We start from the raw sequence: 13342 nt of genomic DNA, 5'->3' as shown, positions 1-13342 counted from the left end.
TTTGAAGAAAGAAGAACCTTCTTGTGCTCTTGGTGGGAATGCAAAATGGTTCAGGCACTCTGGAAAACAGTATGGAGGTTCCTCAAAAACTTAAAAATAGGACTACCCTATGATCCAGCAATTGCACTAGTAGGTACTTACCAAAAAAAAAAAAACCCACAAAATTACTAACTCAAAAGGATACATGCACCCTGATATTTATAGCAGAAGCATCAATAATAGCCATATTATGGAAATGGCCCAAGTGTTTATCGAAAGATGAATTGATAGAGAAGATGTGGTTATAGAGGTGCCTGGGTGGCTCAGTCAGTTAAACAGCTGACTTTTGATTTTGGCTCAGGTCAGGATATCAGAGTTGTGACATGGAGGAGCCTTGCTGAGTGGGGAGCCTGCTTATGCTTCTTTCTCTGTCTCCAGATTGGGACTTTCTGAAAGCAAGACTGAACCACAATGAATTCACTCCAAGAAGAAACATTCTACCAGCAGTTCAGCAACAAGCTCCAGGTCACAAAGCCATACTACCGGAGGAGGACCTACCCGTGTACCAGCTGAAGCCACGTGAAGGCCCCATAACTGCCAAAGTCTGCCTTCAAACCAGGTGCCACTCGGGCCATCTGGACACAAGGCCGGTAGGAGAAATCCTGAGGCTTATGAAAAGTGCCATGCAGAAATTTGCTTTATTGACGATATAAAGTCACGACAACTAGACCCATCCCAGAGATTCGAAATCACCTGCTATGTCACGTGAAGCCCCTGTCCCACCTGTGCCAAGAAACTGGTTGGTTTGTCAAAGATCACCCCCACATCAGCCTGAGGCTCTTTGCTTCCCGCCTGTACTTCCACTGGCACCTGAAGCATAAGGGGGTGCTGAGGCATCTGCAGACATCCAGGATCCCCATGGCCATCATGAGCCACCTGGAGTTTGAGGACTGCTGGGAGAAGTTTGTGGGCCACGAGGGCAGGCCTTTCCAGCCCTGATACAAGCTGAAGCAATACAGTGAAAGCATAGGCCTTTGGCTCCAGAGGATCCTCCAGCCCCTGAACAGTTTAGAGAATGACTTTGGAAATTTGAGACTTTAATGATCCTCAGGCCCCCCAACCCCGTTCCTGAAGCATCTCAACACTTCATAAACTGCTGCCTCTGGGAAGCAGGTTGTGAGCTCTGCAGACACATCTCTTTCCTTTCCTCCTTCATTTATTTCCTTTTATAAATGTTTCCTTTTATAAGTTTCCTTTTATAAAAGTGTTTCCTTTTATATATTTTTATAATTGAGAAAATAAAGAGAATGTGTAAGTTTGTAGAAGTTGGGTTACTTTCTAAAAGGGAAATCAGGACTTTCCCTCAATAAAAAAAAAAAAGGAAAGAAAAATAAAAAGATTCTCTGTGCCCTCCTCCCCCACTCACCTGCTCACTCACTCTTTCTCTAAAATAAATAAATCTTTTTAAAAAATATAAAAACCATTAAAAAAGATGTGAGATACACACACACACACACACACACACACACACACACACACACACACGATGGAATATTATTCAGCCAGAAAATGGAATGAAATCTTGCCATTTGCAACAACGTAGATAAGGCAAAAAACTATTATGCTAAGTGAAACAAGTCAGCCAAAGACAAATACTGTATGATTTCATTCATATGTAGAATTAAAAAAAATGAACATGGGGGGAAAAAGAGAAAGGAGACAAACTCTTAACTACATAGAACAATTTTAACTACAGAGAACAATCTGATGGTTACCAGAGGGGAGATGGGTGGGGAGATGGGGAAATACATATGGGGATTAAGGAAGGCACTTGTGATGAGTACCAGGTGTTGTAAATGTTGAATCACTAAATTGTACACCTGAAACTAATATTACACTGTATGTTAACTGAAATTGGAATAAAAACTTTTTTAAATTAATTAACAACGTGGGGGAAAAATGGGCAGCTATTTCCACATCTTAGTTCCACTTTTAGCAATATTATAAAGGGAAAGTGTTTTTTTAACTTAATTAGCCAACATATAGTACATCATTAGTTTCAGATGTAGTGTTCAATAATTTATCTGTTGCATGTAACACCCAGTGCTCATCATATCATGTGCCCTTCTTAATGTCCATCACCCAATTACCCTATACCCCCACCTCCCCTCCAGCAACTCTCAGTTTGTTTCCTATAGTTAAGAGTCTCTCATGGTTTTTCTCCCTCTCTGATGATTTCCCATTCAGTTTTCACTCCCTAACCCTATGATCCTCTATGCTGTTTCTTATATTCCACATATGGGTGAAACCATATAATTGACTTTCTCTAATTGACTTACTTAGCTCAACATAATACCTTCCAGTTCCATTTACATCATTGCAAATGGTAAGTATTCATCCTTTCTGAATAATTCTTCCTCTTTATCCATTCATCTGTCCATGGACATCTGGGATCTTCCCCAAATTTGATTATTGTGGACATTGCTGCTGTGAACATTGGGGTGCAGGTGCCCCTTCAGATCACTACATTTGTGTCTTTGGGGTAAATACCCAGTAGTGCAATTGCTGGGTCATAGGGTAGCTCTATTTTTAACTTCTTCAGGAACCTCCACACTGTTTTCCAGAGTGGCTGTACCAGTTCACATTCCCACCAACAGTGCAAGAGGGTTCCCCCTTCTCCACATCCTCACTAACATTTGTTGCTTCCTATCATTAATTTTAGCCATTCTGACTGGTGTAGGGTGGTATCTCATTGTATTTTGATTTGTATTTCTCTGATGCCAAGTGATGTGGAGCATACTTTCATGTGTCTGTCAGCCATTTGTAGGTCTTCTTTGGAGAAATGTCTATTCATGTCTTCTGCCCATTTCTTGACTGGATTCTTTGTTTTGGGGGTGTTGAGTTTAATAAGTTCTTTATAAATCTTGGATTCTAGCCCTTTATCTGATATGTCATTTGCAAATGTCTTCTCCCATTCTTTGGGTTATCTTTTAGTTTTGTTGACTGTTTCATTTACTGTGCATTAGATTTTTTTATCTTTAATTTTTTTATTATTCATGAGAGACACAGAGAGAGAGGCAGAGACATAGGCAGTGAGAGAAGCAGGCTCCTCACAGGGAGCCTGATGTGGAACTCAATCCCAGGATCCTGGGATCCCAGGATCATGCCCTGAGCCGAAGGCAGACACTCAACTGCTGAGCCACCCAGACATCCCAACATTTTTATCTTGATGAAGCCTCAATAGTTCATTTTTGCTTTTTGTTTCCCTTGTCTTTGGAGACGTGTCCCTCAAGAAGCTGTTGTGGCCTTGGTTGAAGAGGTTACTGTCTATGTTCTCCTCTAGGATTTTGATGGATTCCTGTCTCACATTTAGGTCTTTCATCCATTTTGAGTTTATCTTTGAGTATGATGTAAAAAAAGGGTCCAGTTTCATTCTTATACATGTGGATGTCCAATTTTCCCAGCACAATTTGTTGAAGAGACTGTCCTTTTTTCACTGGATGTTCTTTCCTGTTTTGTCAAAGATGAGTTGACCATAGAGTTGAAGGTCCATTTCTGGGTTCTCTATTCTGTTCCATTGATCAATGTGTCTGCTTTTTGTGCCAGTATCATATGTCTTGGCGGCTAATGCTTTGTAATACAGCTTGAATTCCAGAATTGTGATGCCTCCAGAAATGTGATTCCAGAACTGTGATGCCTCAACATTTGCTATTCAGATTCTTTTCTGGTTCCATAAAAATTTTAGAATTATTTGTTCCAGTTCTGTGAAAAATGTTGATGGTATTTTGATAAGGATTGTATTGAATGTGTAGATTGCTCAAGGTAGCATAGATATTTTAACAATATTTATTCTTCCAATCCATGAGCATGAAATGTTCTTCCATTTCTTTGTATTTTCTTCATTTCAGTTTTTAGAGTATTGGGCCTTTACCTCTTTGCTTATAAGGGTTTATTCCTAGGAATCTTATGATTTTTGATACAACTATAAATGGGATTGACTCTTTAATTTCTCTTTCTTCAGTCTCATTGTCAGTGTAGAGAAATGCCACTGATTTCTGTGCACCGATTTTATATCCTGTCACGTTGCTGAATTGCTGTATAAATTCTAGCAATTTTGGAGTGGAGCCTTTTGTGTTTTCCACGTAAAGTATCATGACATGTGTGAAGAGTGAGAGTTTGACTTCTTTGCTAATTTGAATTCCTTTTATTTCTTTTTGTTGTCTGATTGCTGAAGCTAGGACTTCTGGTAGTATGTTGAACGAAAGTGGTGAGAGTGGGCATCTCTGTTGTGTTCCTGACCTTAGGGAGAAAGCTCTCAGTTTTGCCCCATTAAAAATGATATTCACTAAGGGAAAATTTCTTTATCTTCCTAATAAAGAAACCATTTCTTTCCTTTGCAAAATGGAGCCTTTGGTTCATAACTTGAGAACTCAATGAGGCAGCAGTGACTGCAAGCTCAACACTTGGCTTAGGCACTGTTTTGTTTCCACATCGTTGGACGTACCCTATGCAAGGGCTGCAGGTCTGGGGCACCATTTTCTGTGGATCAGATAGGACTCCAAATTCCAGATGGGGCATTGCACGGCCCAAGAAGTCAAGAACAAACAAAGGCAGTCCAACAGCTATTTGGGACAGAAAAGACACTGCAGGACCACAAGAGTGATGCATACTTTAGAGTGGACTATTGGGATCCTCCCTCCCAAGAAGTCATTCTCTCCAGGAAGACAGAAAGCTGAGAAGCTGGCATGGAGAAGAGAAAGCTGGTGCTAGCTCCAAGACTGTCACTGAGTTTCCAGACTCCAGGTTGGAAATCTCCAAGCTGATGCTTAGGGGCAATGGGAATTTGGGGGGGGTGGACACAGAGGTGAATGGTGTCAGAAGATCTACAATAAAAGGTAAAAGCTCTTCAAAGCTTCCAGAAGAAATAGTTAGGACTAGGCACCATGCAACACAGCCTCCCCTAATGTGCTACAGACAGTAGAATCCATTCTCTTTTTGGCTCCCTAAGTTTATTAGTAATAATAAAAATTAACGCATTTTTGTGTCTGTTTCCTGTGATGGCCGCAGTGGTAGCCGTTGGCTCAAAAGAGTCAGTGATTTTTGCCTTGTTTATCCTGCTTGATCCCCCTACCCCCGTTTTACTTTGTCAGTAGAGCACAGTTATGGGTCCCAAGAAGAAGAAGCAGCTGAAGCCGTGGTGCTGGTATTGTAATAGAGATTTTGATGACGAGAAGATTCTTATACAGCACCAAAAAAGCAAAACATTTTAAATGCCATATATGTCATAAGAAGTTGTACACAGGACCTGGTTTAGCTATTCATTGCTTGCAGGTGCATAAAGAGACAATAGATGCTGTACCAAATGCAATTCCTGGGAGAACTGACGTAGAATTGGAAATATATGGTATGGAAGGTATTCCAGAAAAAGACATGGATGAAACAAGATGACTTCTTGAAGAGAAAACACAAGAGAGTCAAAAAAAAAAAAAGAAGCAACAAAATGATTCTGATGAATACGATGATGACTCTGCAGCATCAACTTCATTTCAGCCACAGCCTGTTCAGCCTCAACAAGGTTATATCCCCCCGATGGTGCAACCAGGACTGCCACCAGTTCCAGGAACACCAGGAATGCCTCCAGGCATACCTCCATTAATGCCAGGTGTTCCTCCTCTGATGCCAGGAATGCTACCAGTTATGCCAGGCATGCCACCTGGATTGCATCGTCAGAGAAAATACACCCAGTCACTTTGCAGTGAAAACATAATGATACCAATGGGTGGAATGATGCCACCTGGACCAGGAATACCACCTCTGATGCCTGGTATGCCACCAGGTATGCCCCCTCCTGTTCCCCGTCCTGGGATTCCTCCAATGACTCAAGCAAAGGCTGTTTCAGTGCCAGGCATTCTTAATAGACCACCTGCACCGACAGCACCAGTTCCTGCTCCACATCCTCCAGTTATGAAGCCTCTTTTCCCCAGTGCTGGACAGGTTCAGACAGCTGTCCAAGGACCTGTTGGTACAGATTTCAAGCCCTTAAATAGTATCCCTGCAACAACTACAGAACCCCCAAAGTCTACATTCCCTGCTTATACAGTCTACAGCTTCAACTACTAGTACAACAAATAGCACTGCAGCTAAACCAGTGGCTTCAATAACAAGCCTGCTACACTTACGACAACCAGTGTAACCAGTCAGTTGACCCATCCAGATAAAGATATATCACTGGAAGAGAGAAGGGCACAGTTACCTAAATATCAACGTAACCTTCCTCGACCAGAACAGGCTCCTATTTGGTAATCCACCAGTTGGACCTATTGGAGGTATGATGCCACCACAGCCAGGCATCCCACAACAACAAGGAATGAGACCCCCAATGCCGCCTCATGGTCAGTATGGTGGTCATCATCAAGGCATGTCAGGTTACCTTCCTGGTGCTATGCCACCATATGGGCAGGGACCGCCAATGGTACCTTCTTACCAGGGTGGGCCTCCTCGACTTCTGATGGGAATGAGGCCTCCTGTAATGTCGCAAGGTGGCCGTTACTGATCTTACTTCATCCAACCTAATAGGTTTGGAGATTAAACCTTTTCTCAACTTGTGCTGTTTATATAGCCAAGCTTCCGTCAATAATGCTTCACTGTGACTTTAACAAACATTATCTTCCCACATACCAGGAACTATTGGACATTTATTTTACATGGGAAAAATTATTTGGAATAATAAAGCAGGAACTTTCCCTGAAGTTGCAATTTATACTGTATGACTTCTTTTTCATGTTTCATCCAGGTTTTTAGAAGTGAAGTATAGTAAATTTGGTTCGTTATATTGTGAAGGTGCTGAAATTACATGAACATACCACCTTAATAAAGGCAAGTTCTGTAAGCTTACATTGCTATTTGTAAAATTATGCCTTCACAGCATTTCAGATGCTGTTGGACTTCATGTCCCCAACCTAGCTTGGTGAGGGCTGTAACTGTTTCCAAGACCTGTACATTGGAAGTCTGAATGTATAACAATATTTAATGTATTTAGAGTTCCTCATGTTGCAGGGTTTAAAAAATCTGACCCACCTCATGTGACTTTTCTGTACTGTTAAACTTCATTGTAATAAAATGAGAGAAAAGCTTATGCCTTTTTATTCATAACCCAGCTGTGGACCACTGCCTGAAAGTTTTGTACAGATGCATGCCACAGTAGATGTCCACATAATAAAATTCATAGTTACTGATAGAGTTTTGATAAATCATTGGATTCTGTCTTTGAATTGTAGGTGTTCCTTAGCTCCATGTTTTAAACTGGACATTATATATAGAACTGTATGTTAGTGCTTAAGTTGACAGAAAAACTTAGGTATATATGAGTCATTATATAGTGGGTATGAAATCTTTATATTGTGTCACCATTCCACACCCTTGGTGTCACTACATTAGATGTCCTAGATACTTAAAATGTAAACCTTAGAATGTCCTCTTCCCTGCTGATAAAGCTTAGAGCCTAGTGTCAGACCCATTCATTTCCTTCTGATTATTTTTGAGACTGCAGTACTGCTTGGACCTCAGAAGCTTTTCAGGTGCAAACTTCTAGAAGCTTAGGTGCATGCAGTAATAGTTTCTTTGCTGTTAATGGGTTGGAATCTTTTCTAAGTATAATGCCAAATGATTTAAATGTGCCTCTGTTAGGATGGATAACAGATGGATTCAAAATTTTTTATTTATGTTCCTGGAAATTACATTATTTCTTTAAGATGGCTACCTTCTTTTATTATAAAGCCTTAATGGTTTTCCTCTTAACCTTTTCATTCTTGGGAATTTGAATGTTACTGTGTCCTGTGAACAACTTTTTGGTAGAGGTGACACTGTTATTAGTCAATATATCTTGTGTTGCAAGTTTCCTACAATAATAGCGCTTGTTGACATTTTTTGGCATTCATTTTTTTTCAATCTATTTTTGCAGGGTAGTTCTATGGTTATCTATGATCAAATGACCTGCATGAAGTATAATTATTAATACAATGAACTCAAGTTGAGTTTTTCTCAACGTAAAGTTAAGACTTCTAAGAAAATGATGATAGTTCTTTATAACCTATATGTGAAGGTGTAGATATGACATGAAATCGGAGTTTTTGTCTTTGAAAAAAAATTTTAACCTTGTAGAAAAATACTGAAAACTGTTTTAATCATCATAAAGAGTGTATTTAAGCAACAAGTCATTCATTTAAACAAAACAAATATTTACAAAGCTGCATGCTGTTTTAAATCGGATATTTTGCTCCAGTGAAATGTTTTATAGCTCTCTTCTTGTGGTACCATTGAGGTTCAGAAAAATTCCATAGCTTGAAAAGGCAGCATCTGTGTATCACTAAGAACGCATTTCCTTCTGCCAGCAGCTGAGGCCCATACCCTCTCCCTCACCAAACACCTGCTTACTAAGTAGTTTTGGAATTAACATAACACTCAGATTTGGCAGCACATTTATCAGACTGCCAAAGAAGAGCTTGTGTTGAAAATCTGTGAGTTAAAATGGCATGATTAAGTTTAGAATAATTAAATAGGAAATGTTTTCCGAAACCAAATGTCTCTCAGGCATTTAATGTACAGGCTTAATTAACAAAAAATTCAAACGGGTTAGTAATGTTTCAAAAATTAATGCAGAGCATTATTAACATTTAATGCAGTGATAACATATTTTATATCAAGGTTGCTTTCTGAAGTCTGAAGGGAGAAAATCTTACTGCTTTTAAATAAATTGTAGAACTTTACTTTTAACTAAAAGTTAATCTAAAGTGTTATGCATGGCACTTAAAGCACACCGTCTCCTGTGTTGTGTTAGGTATATGGCTCAGATGGTGCCCATTTGGTATATTTAAAGTGTAATTTGTGCATGCATCAGCATAATTAAGCTTCTAGAAAATCCCTTTTACCTAACTGCTTTTAGGGTCCATAGTGTGGTTAAATCACGAGTGGAACAAATCATGTTGAAATAATTAACTCTTATTTTGAATTATTCTTCCCTTAAATAGTAGATGGAGTTGAGTTGAAGTAAATTTCCATCTGCCCTCACAGAAGACATCCTTTAGGACTTGCTATATTCAGGCAGGCATTGTGATTGCCATAATTTAGAAAGTTGTAAGATTAATGGGATTGCCAACTTTGGCTCTCCCTTACTCCATTTCTATATCACCTTTAAAAAAACAAAAACAGTGACAGCGTTTTGTCTGGCACTAGTTTCTATTGTGTGTAGATTTTACCTACTGTATGTATGACAGAACAAGACCAGCAAGTGAGGATCAACTTTTGAGTGGCTGCTGGAATTAATCATTTAATTTGAATACTTATATTTTTAGTAATAATTGCACACATTTACCATTAGGAATTGGGACAAGACTCCTAGTGTACTCCTATTCCACTGATAAAATTACATATTGAGCTTAAACTCAGCTTAATTGAACTTAGTTATTTGGGGGAAGATCCCCAACAAAAATAAGTATGGGTTCAGAGTAAAATTATAGCAGACAATAGTTTGTTTTTGTTTTTGTTTTTAAGAGCTGCTCTTTTTTCCTTTGCTTGCTTGATCATTGGGACTTTTTTTAAATGCATGTCTTTTAAATTAATTGGGTAATGTTTTCTAAAATTAAAATTTTCTTCTTCCTATAGCCCTGCCATAGGACAGGACAGTGTTGCCCTGTTCAATCTGAGACAAGTGGGATTTATTTTATTCCTTATGGGGCTTTCACAGCTTTATGGCTGTTGGATATTTATGTCCCCAAACTTGCAGCAAGTTTGGTGAAGGCCCCTAAATTTAATTAAACTTAGGATTTTTATACTCTTTTGGCAGAGAAGTCTCTATATTAATATTCACGTTTGACTGTGGTGTTAATAAACATAAATAAAAAGTATTTGATATAATGTAATTTTATGTAATTTATTTTGTGTTAACAGCCTCAGTAAAGCTGGTACTGCTATATCGATCTTTAGTAATTTGACAAAATTTAACATTCTTGATTTGGAGGCATGAAATGTTTTGTTCAAATTTTCCACTTTCACTTTTAGGAAAAAGTTACTAGACGTTTTCTCCTCAAACTATTAAATTTAACTTCATGGATAAGTTTGATCATTGGAAATACCACGGGATACTGAAATCTGCATTTTTAATCCCAAAATCATGCATTGAACATTAAAGTTGAAGGGTCATGTGGAAATGCTTGTGATTTTTTAATATGTTCAAACTTCACCACATTAGAGCTAATGTTAATGTAGAGCCCTTGTGAAGAGTGGGAAGGTGGTGTGTGGTATGTATGCATATACACTACACATTTTATAAGATAAAAGGATAATTAAAGGGCTTGGGAATTAATAGACCTGTCAGTATGGATAGACTACTAATTTTCAGGTAATCAAACTGAAATTGAATCGTAAATGTAAAGTCAATACATTGAACTGTGGTTTTGGAACAATCATTTTGAGGTTTATTTTCAGCCTTCCTGAATGATGTTTTAGGCAATATGCACACATGAAAAGTATCCACATATGATTCCAACTAAAATTTGCTTTTATCTGGTGAGAAATTTGTTTATGTGTGTATGTAGTGGGAAGTAAAGAAGGAAATGGAAGATAGGCCAAAACATAAACCTGGTTTACTTTTGTTCCCCACTGTGTTTAAGCAACACATCTGTTCTATCCAGATTGCATTTGCTTTTGAACAGTAACAACGTATAGGTACAGTGTTTAGCTAACCCAGGATTGTTTTCTATGTGGTTTTAATTCTTGGAAGCATAATGAAGAAATGTACATTAAATGAATTCCAAATTTCCACCTGTACAATTAGAACATATGATTTTCTCTGTAACTGAATCATGGAAAAAAGATCTTAGTATTTGAAAAAATTTTGTCACAGCAAAAGAATACATTTATAACCTGTGTGGCAATTACATCTTCTAAGTCTCCTTAATTGGAGATGTTTTCTATTGCATCTACCATCCCCCAATATAGTGAGATATTCAAGAGTGAGGCTGCTTGTCTTAATTCTAATAATTAGAATTGAAAATATTGAAATAGGGTGAAATAATTGAAATAGGTTGAAATAATTGAAATAGGCTTACATACATACTTGAATACTGGGAGTTGGAGGGATTTTCTAAGGGTGGCATAATTTGTTAATTTTCTTGACCTCTGAAGTAGTATGATTTTGAGAATTACATGACTTTCAGGTGTCTGTCACTTCCACTGGAAAACTTCGTAAATGAAAGGAAATGTTGAACTAGCTACCTTACAGAGATAACATTTTGTTTTGAGTAAATGGATACTTGTATTTGTTAGGGGATAAAAAAATATTTAAAATATAAAAATTTGTATAAATCAGGTATGTCTTTTTAAAGAGGCAATATTTTATCTCATATTAAGTAATCTTTGTATGTTATTCTAAAACAAAGTTGGTTTTCTCTTACTGTAACTTTTATGAAAAACTCTTGTAGAAGGAGGGATTCAATTATAAGACTATTCACTCTAAGGCAGTTTTGTAAGTAAACGCTTCCCCTAGTTACACTTCTGCTTTGCTGTCTCATGACTTGAATATTAGTAAAGGTTCTCCCCCCTCCCTTTTTTTTTTTTTACCCTTTCTCAGTATTTTGTTTTCTGTCATCTGAATCATTTTAATAAATGATTTTTTGTTTTTCTAGCATAGAAATCCTTTAACTTCTGTGTGATATTTCTTGGCAAAATTGAGAAGCAGTTACTTTAATGATGTACATAGTGGTTATCCGTAATTTTGTGATTAATGTTGAATTTTCAGAACAATACTTTTAATAAAATATCTTGCTGTTAGGCATCCCCTATCATGGGATGTAAATCAAACGAATGTTTAGGAAATGGGGGGATACAGGACTTCAGTTTGAGCTCCCTAATACTTGATATATCTCCCAACTTTTCCCCAGTGTCTTCATGTTAATACTTGGCGTTTTTGTTGAGATATAGTAAGTTTGAAAGTAGCATTTTAAAAAAAGATTTCTTTAATAAAGATCAGAAGAGAAAAAAATAATAAAATAAAATAAAAGTTAACACTCTTTGAGTACTTACTAAATACCAATGACTGTTCCGTCACTATATGAGTCTTACCTCATTTAGGCCTCTCAACAGCTTTATTTATCATCCTCTCTTTATAGATGAAGAAACCAAGAACAGTAAGGCCAAGAATTTTGCTCAAAATAGCTTGACTAGAAAGTGAATTAGCCTGGCTTTAAATTCTGGCTGTAGGGAGGCCTGCTGGCTCAGTGATTGAGCTTCTGCCTTTAGCTCAGGGATCCCCGGGGTCCTGGGATCAAGCTTCTGCCTTTAGCCCCGGATCCCCGGGGTCCTGGGATCAAGTCCTGCATCGGGCTCCCCAAAGGGAGCCTGCTTCTCCCTCTGCCTGTGTCTCTGGCTTTCTCTGTGTGTCTCTCATGAATAAATAAATAAAATCTTAAAAAAATAATTCTGGCTGTAGAAGATCATGCACTTAACCAGTCAGCCTGGCTGTAAGCCAGTCCTCAAGTGAGGGTGGGAATTTAGACACAGCAAGATTGGCCATGAGTTGATAAGTGTGGGATCTGGGAGATAGATTCATGAGGGTACCTTGCATTATTTTCTCTACTAAAGTGAATCTTTGAATTTTTTCCATAATATAAAGTTCTTAGGCACCTGGTTGACTGTGGGTAGAGGATGCCACTCTTTGTCTCAGAGTTGTGGTCCAAGCCCAAGAAGGGTGTGGAGCTTACTTAAAAAAAAAAAGTCACAATATAAACTTCAAAATAAAAGTCCCAATGCCGGAGGTCCACCAGAGACGCCTATATTAGTGAATCAGGTGTCACCAGTGGCCAGCACCCTACCTCCCCCGCCGACCCACCACCGAATTCACAGCCCTCACCTGTCCTAACCCCGAGTAGCCAGTTAACACCCACTGACTGTCTAAAGGGGAGCCAGGCAAACCAACTGGTAACCCAGGTTTCCAGCCAAGCCCAAAGTCCTTTGAGCCAAGCCAATATCCCCCACCAGAAACAAAGCATAAGACAACAAACCTAGAGGACAGGTTGCCCTGACCACCCCAAACATCCTATGTATTCCCCACCCACTGCCACCCCAACCCACTCACACAGGGAATGTTTAGCAGTTTCTTCTAAGCCAAACTTTGTTCCACTCTCCAAACTCCCGGGGGACCCAGGGCCCAAGCAACACCCTTTCCCCCACCATTGGACGATGGGTGCTAGCCCCAGGCTAGCAAACACCCTGACGTCATTCAGGTCAGAGCCCCACACACCACGTGAAGGCAAAGCTAGGGCCAGGTCACCAGTACCAGCAATACGGTGGCCAGACAGTGCTGCACCGG

General features: G+C 38.9%; 2 pseudogenes; both read left to right on the top strand.

Annotated features, from left to right (window-relative positions):
* Positions 1-450: 450 nt before the first annotated feature.
* Positions 451-1080, top strand: LOC112911871 (DNA dC->dU-editing enzyme APOBEC-3H-like; annotated as a pseudogene).
* Positions 1081-5115: 4035 nt separating this feature from the next.
* Positions 5116-6873, top strand: LOC112911872 (BUB3-interacting and GLEBS motif-containing protein ZNF207-like; annotated as a pseudogene).
* Positions 6874-13342: the final 6469 nt, after the last annotated feature.

Source organism: Vulpes vulpes, chromosome 12, assembly GCF_048418805.1.
Source record: "Vulpes vulpes isolate BD-2025 chromosome 12, VulVul3, whole genome shotgun sequence".
NCBI lineage: Eukaryota > Metazoa > Chordata > Mammalia > Carnivora > Canidae > Vulpes > Vulpes vulpes.
Note: the sequence above shows the minus strand (reverse complement) of the source record. Positions and strands in the feature narration are given on the sequence as shown.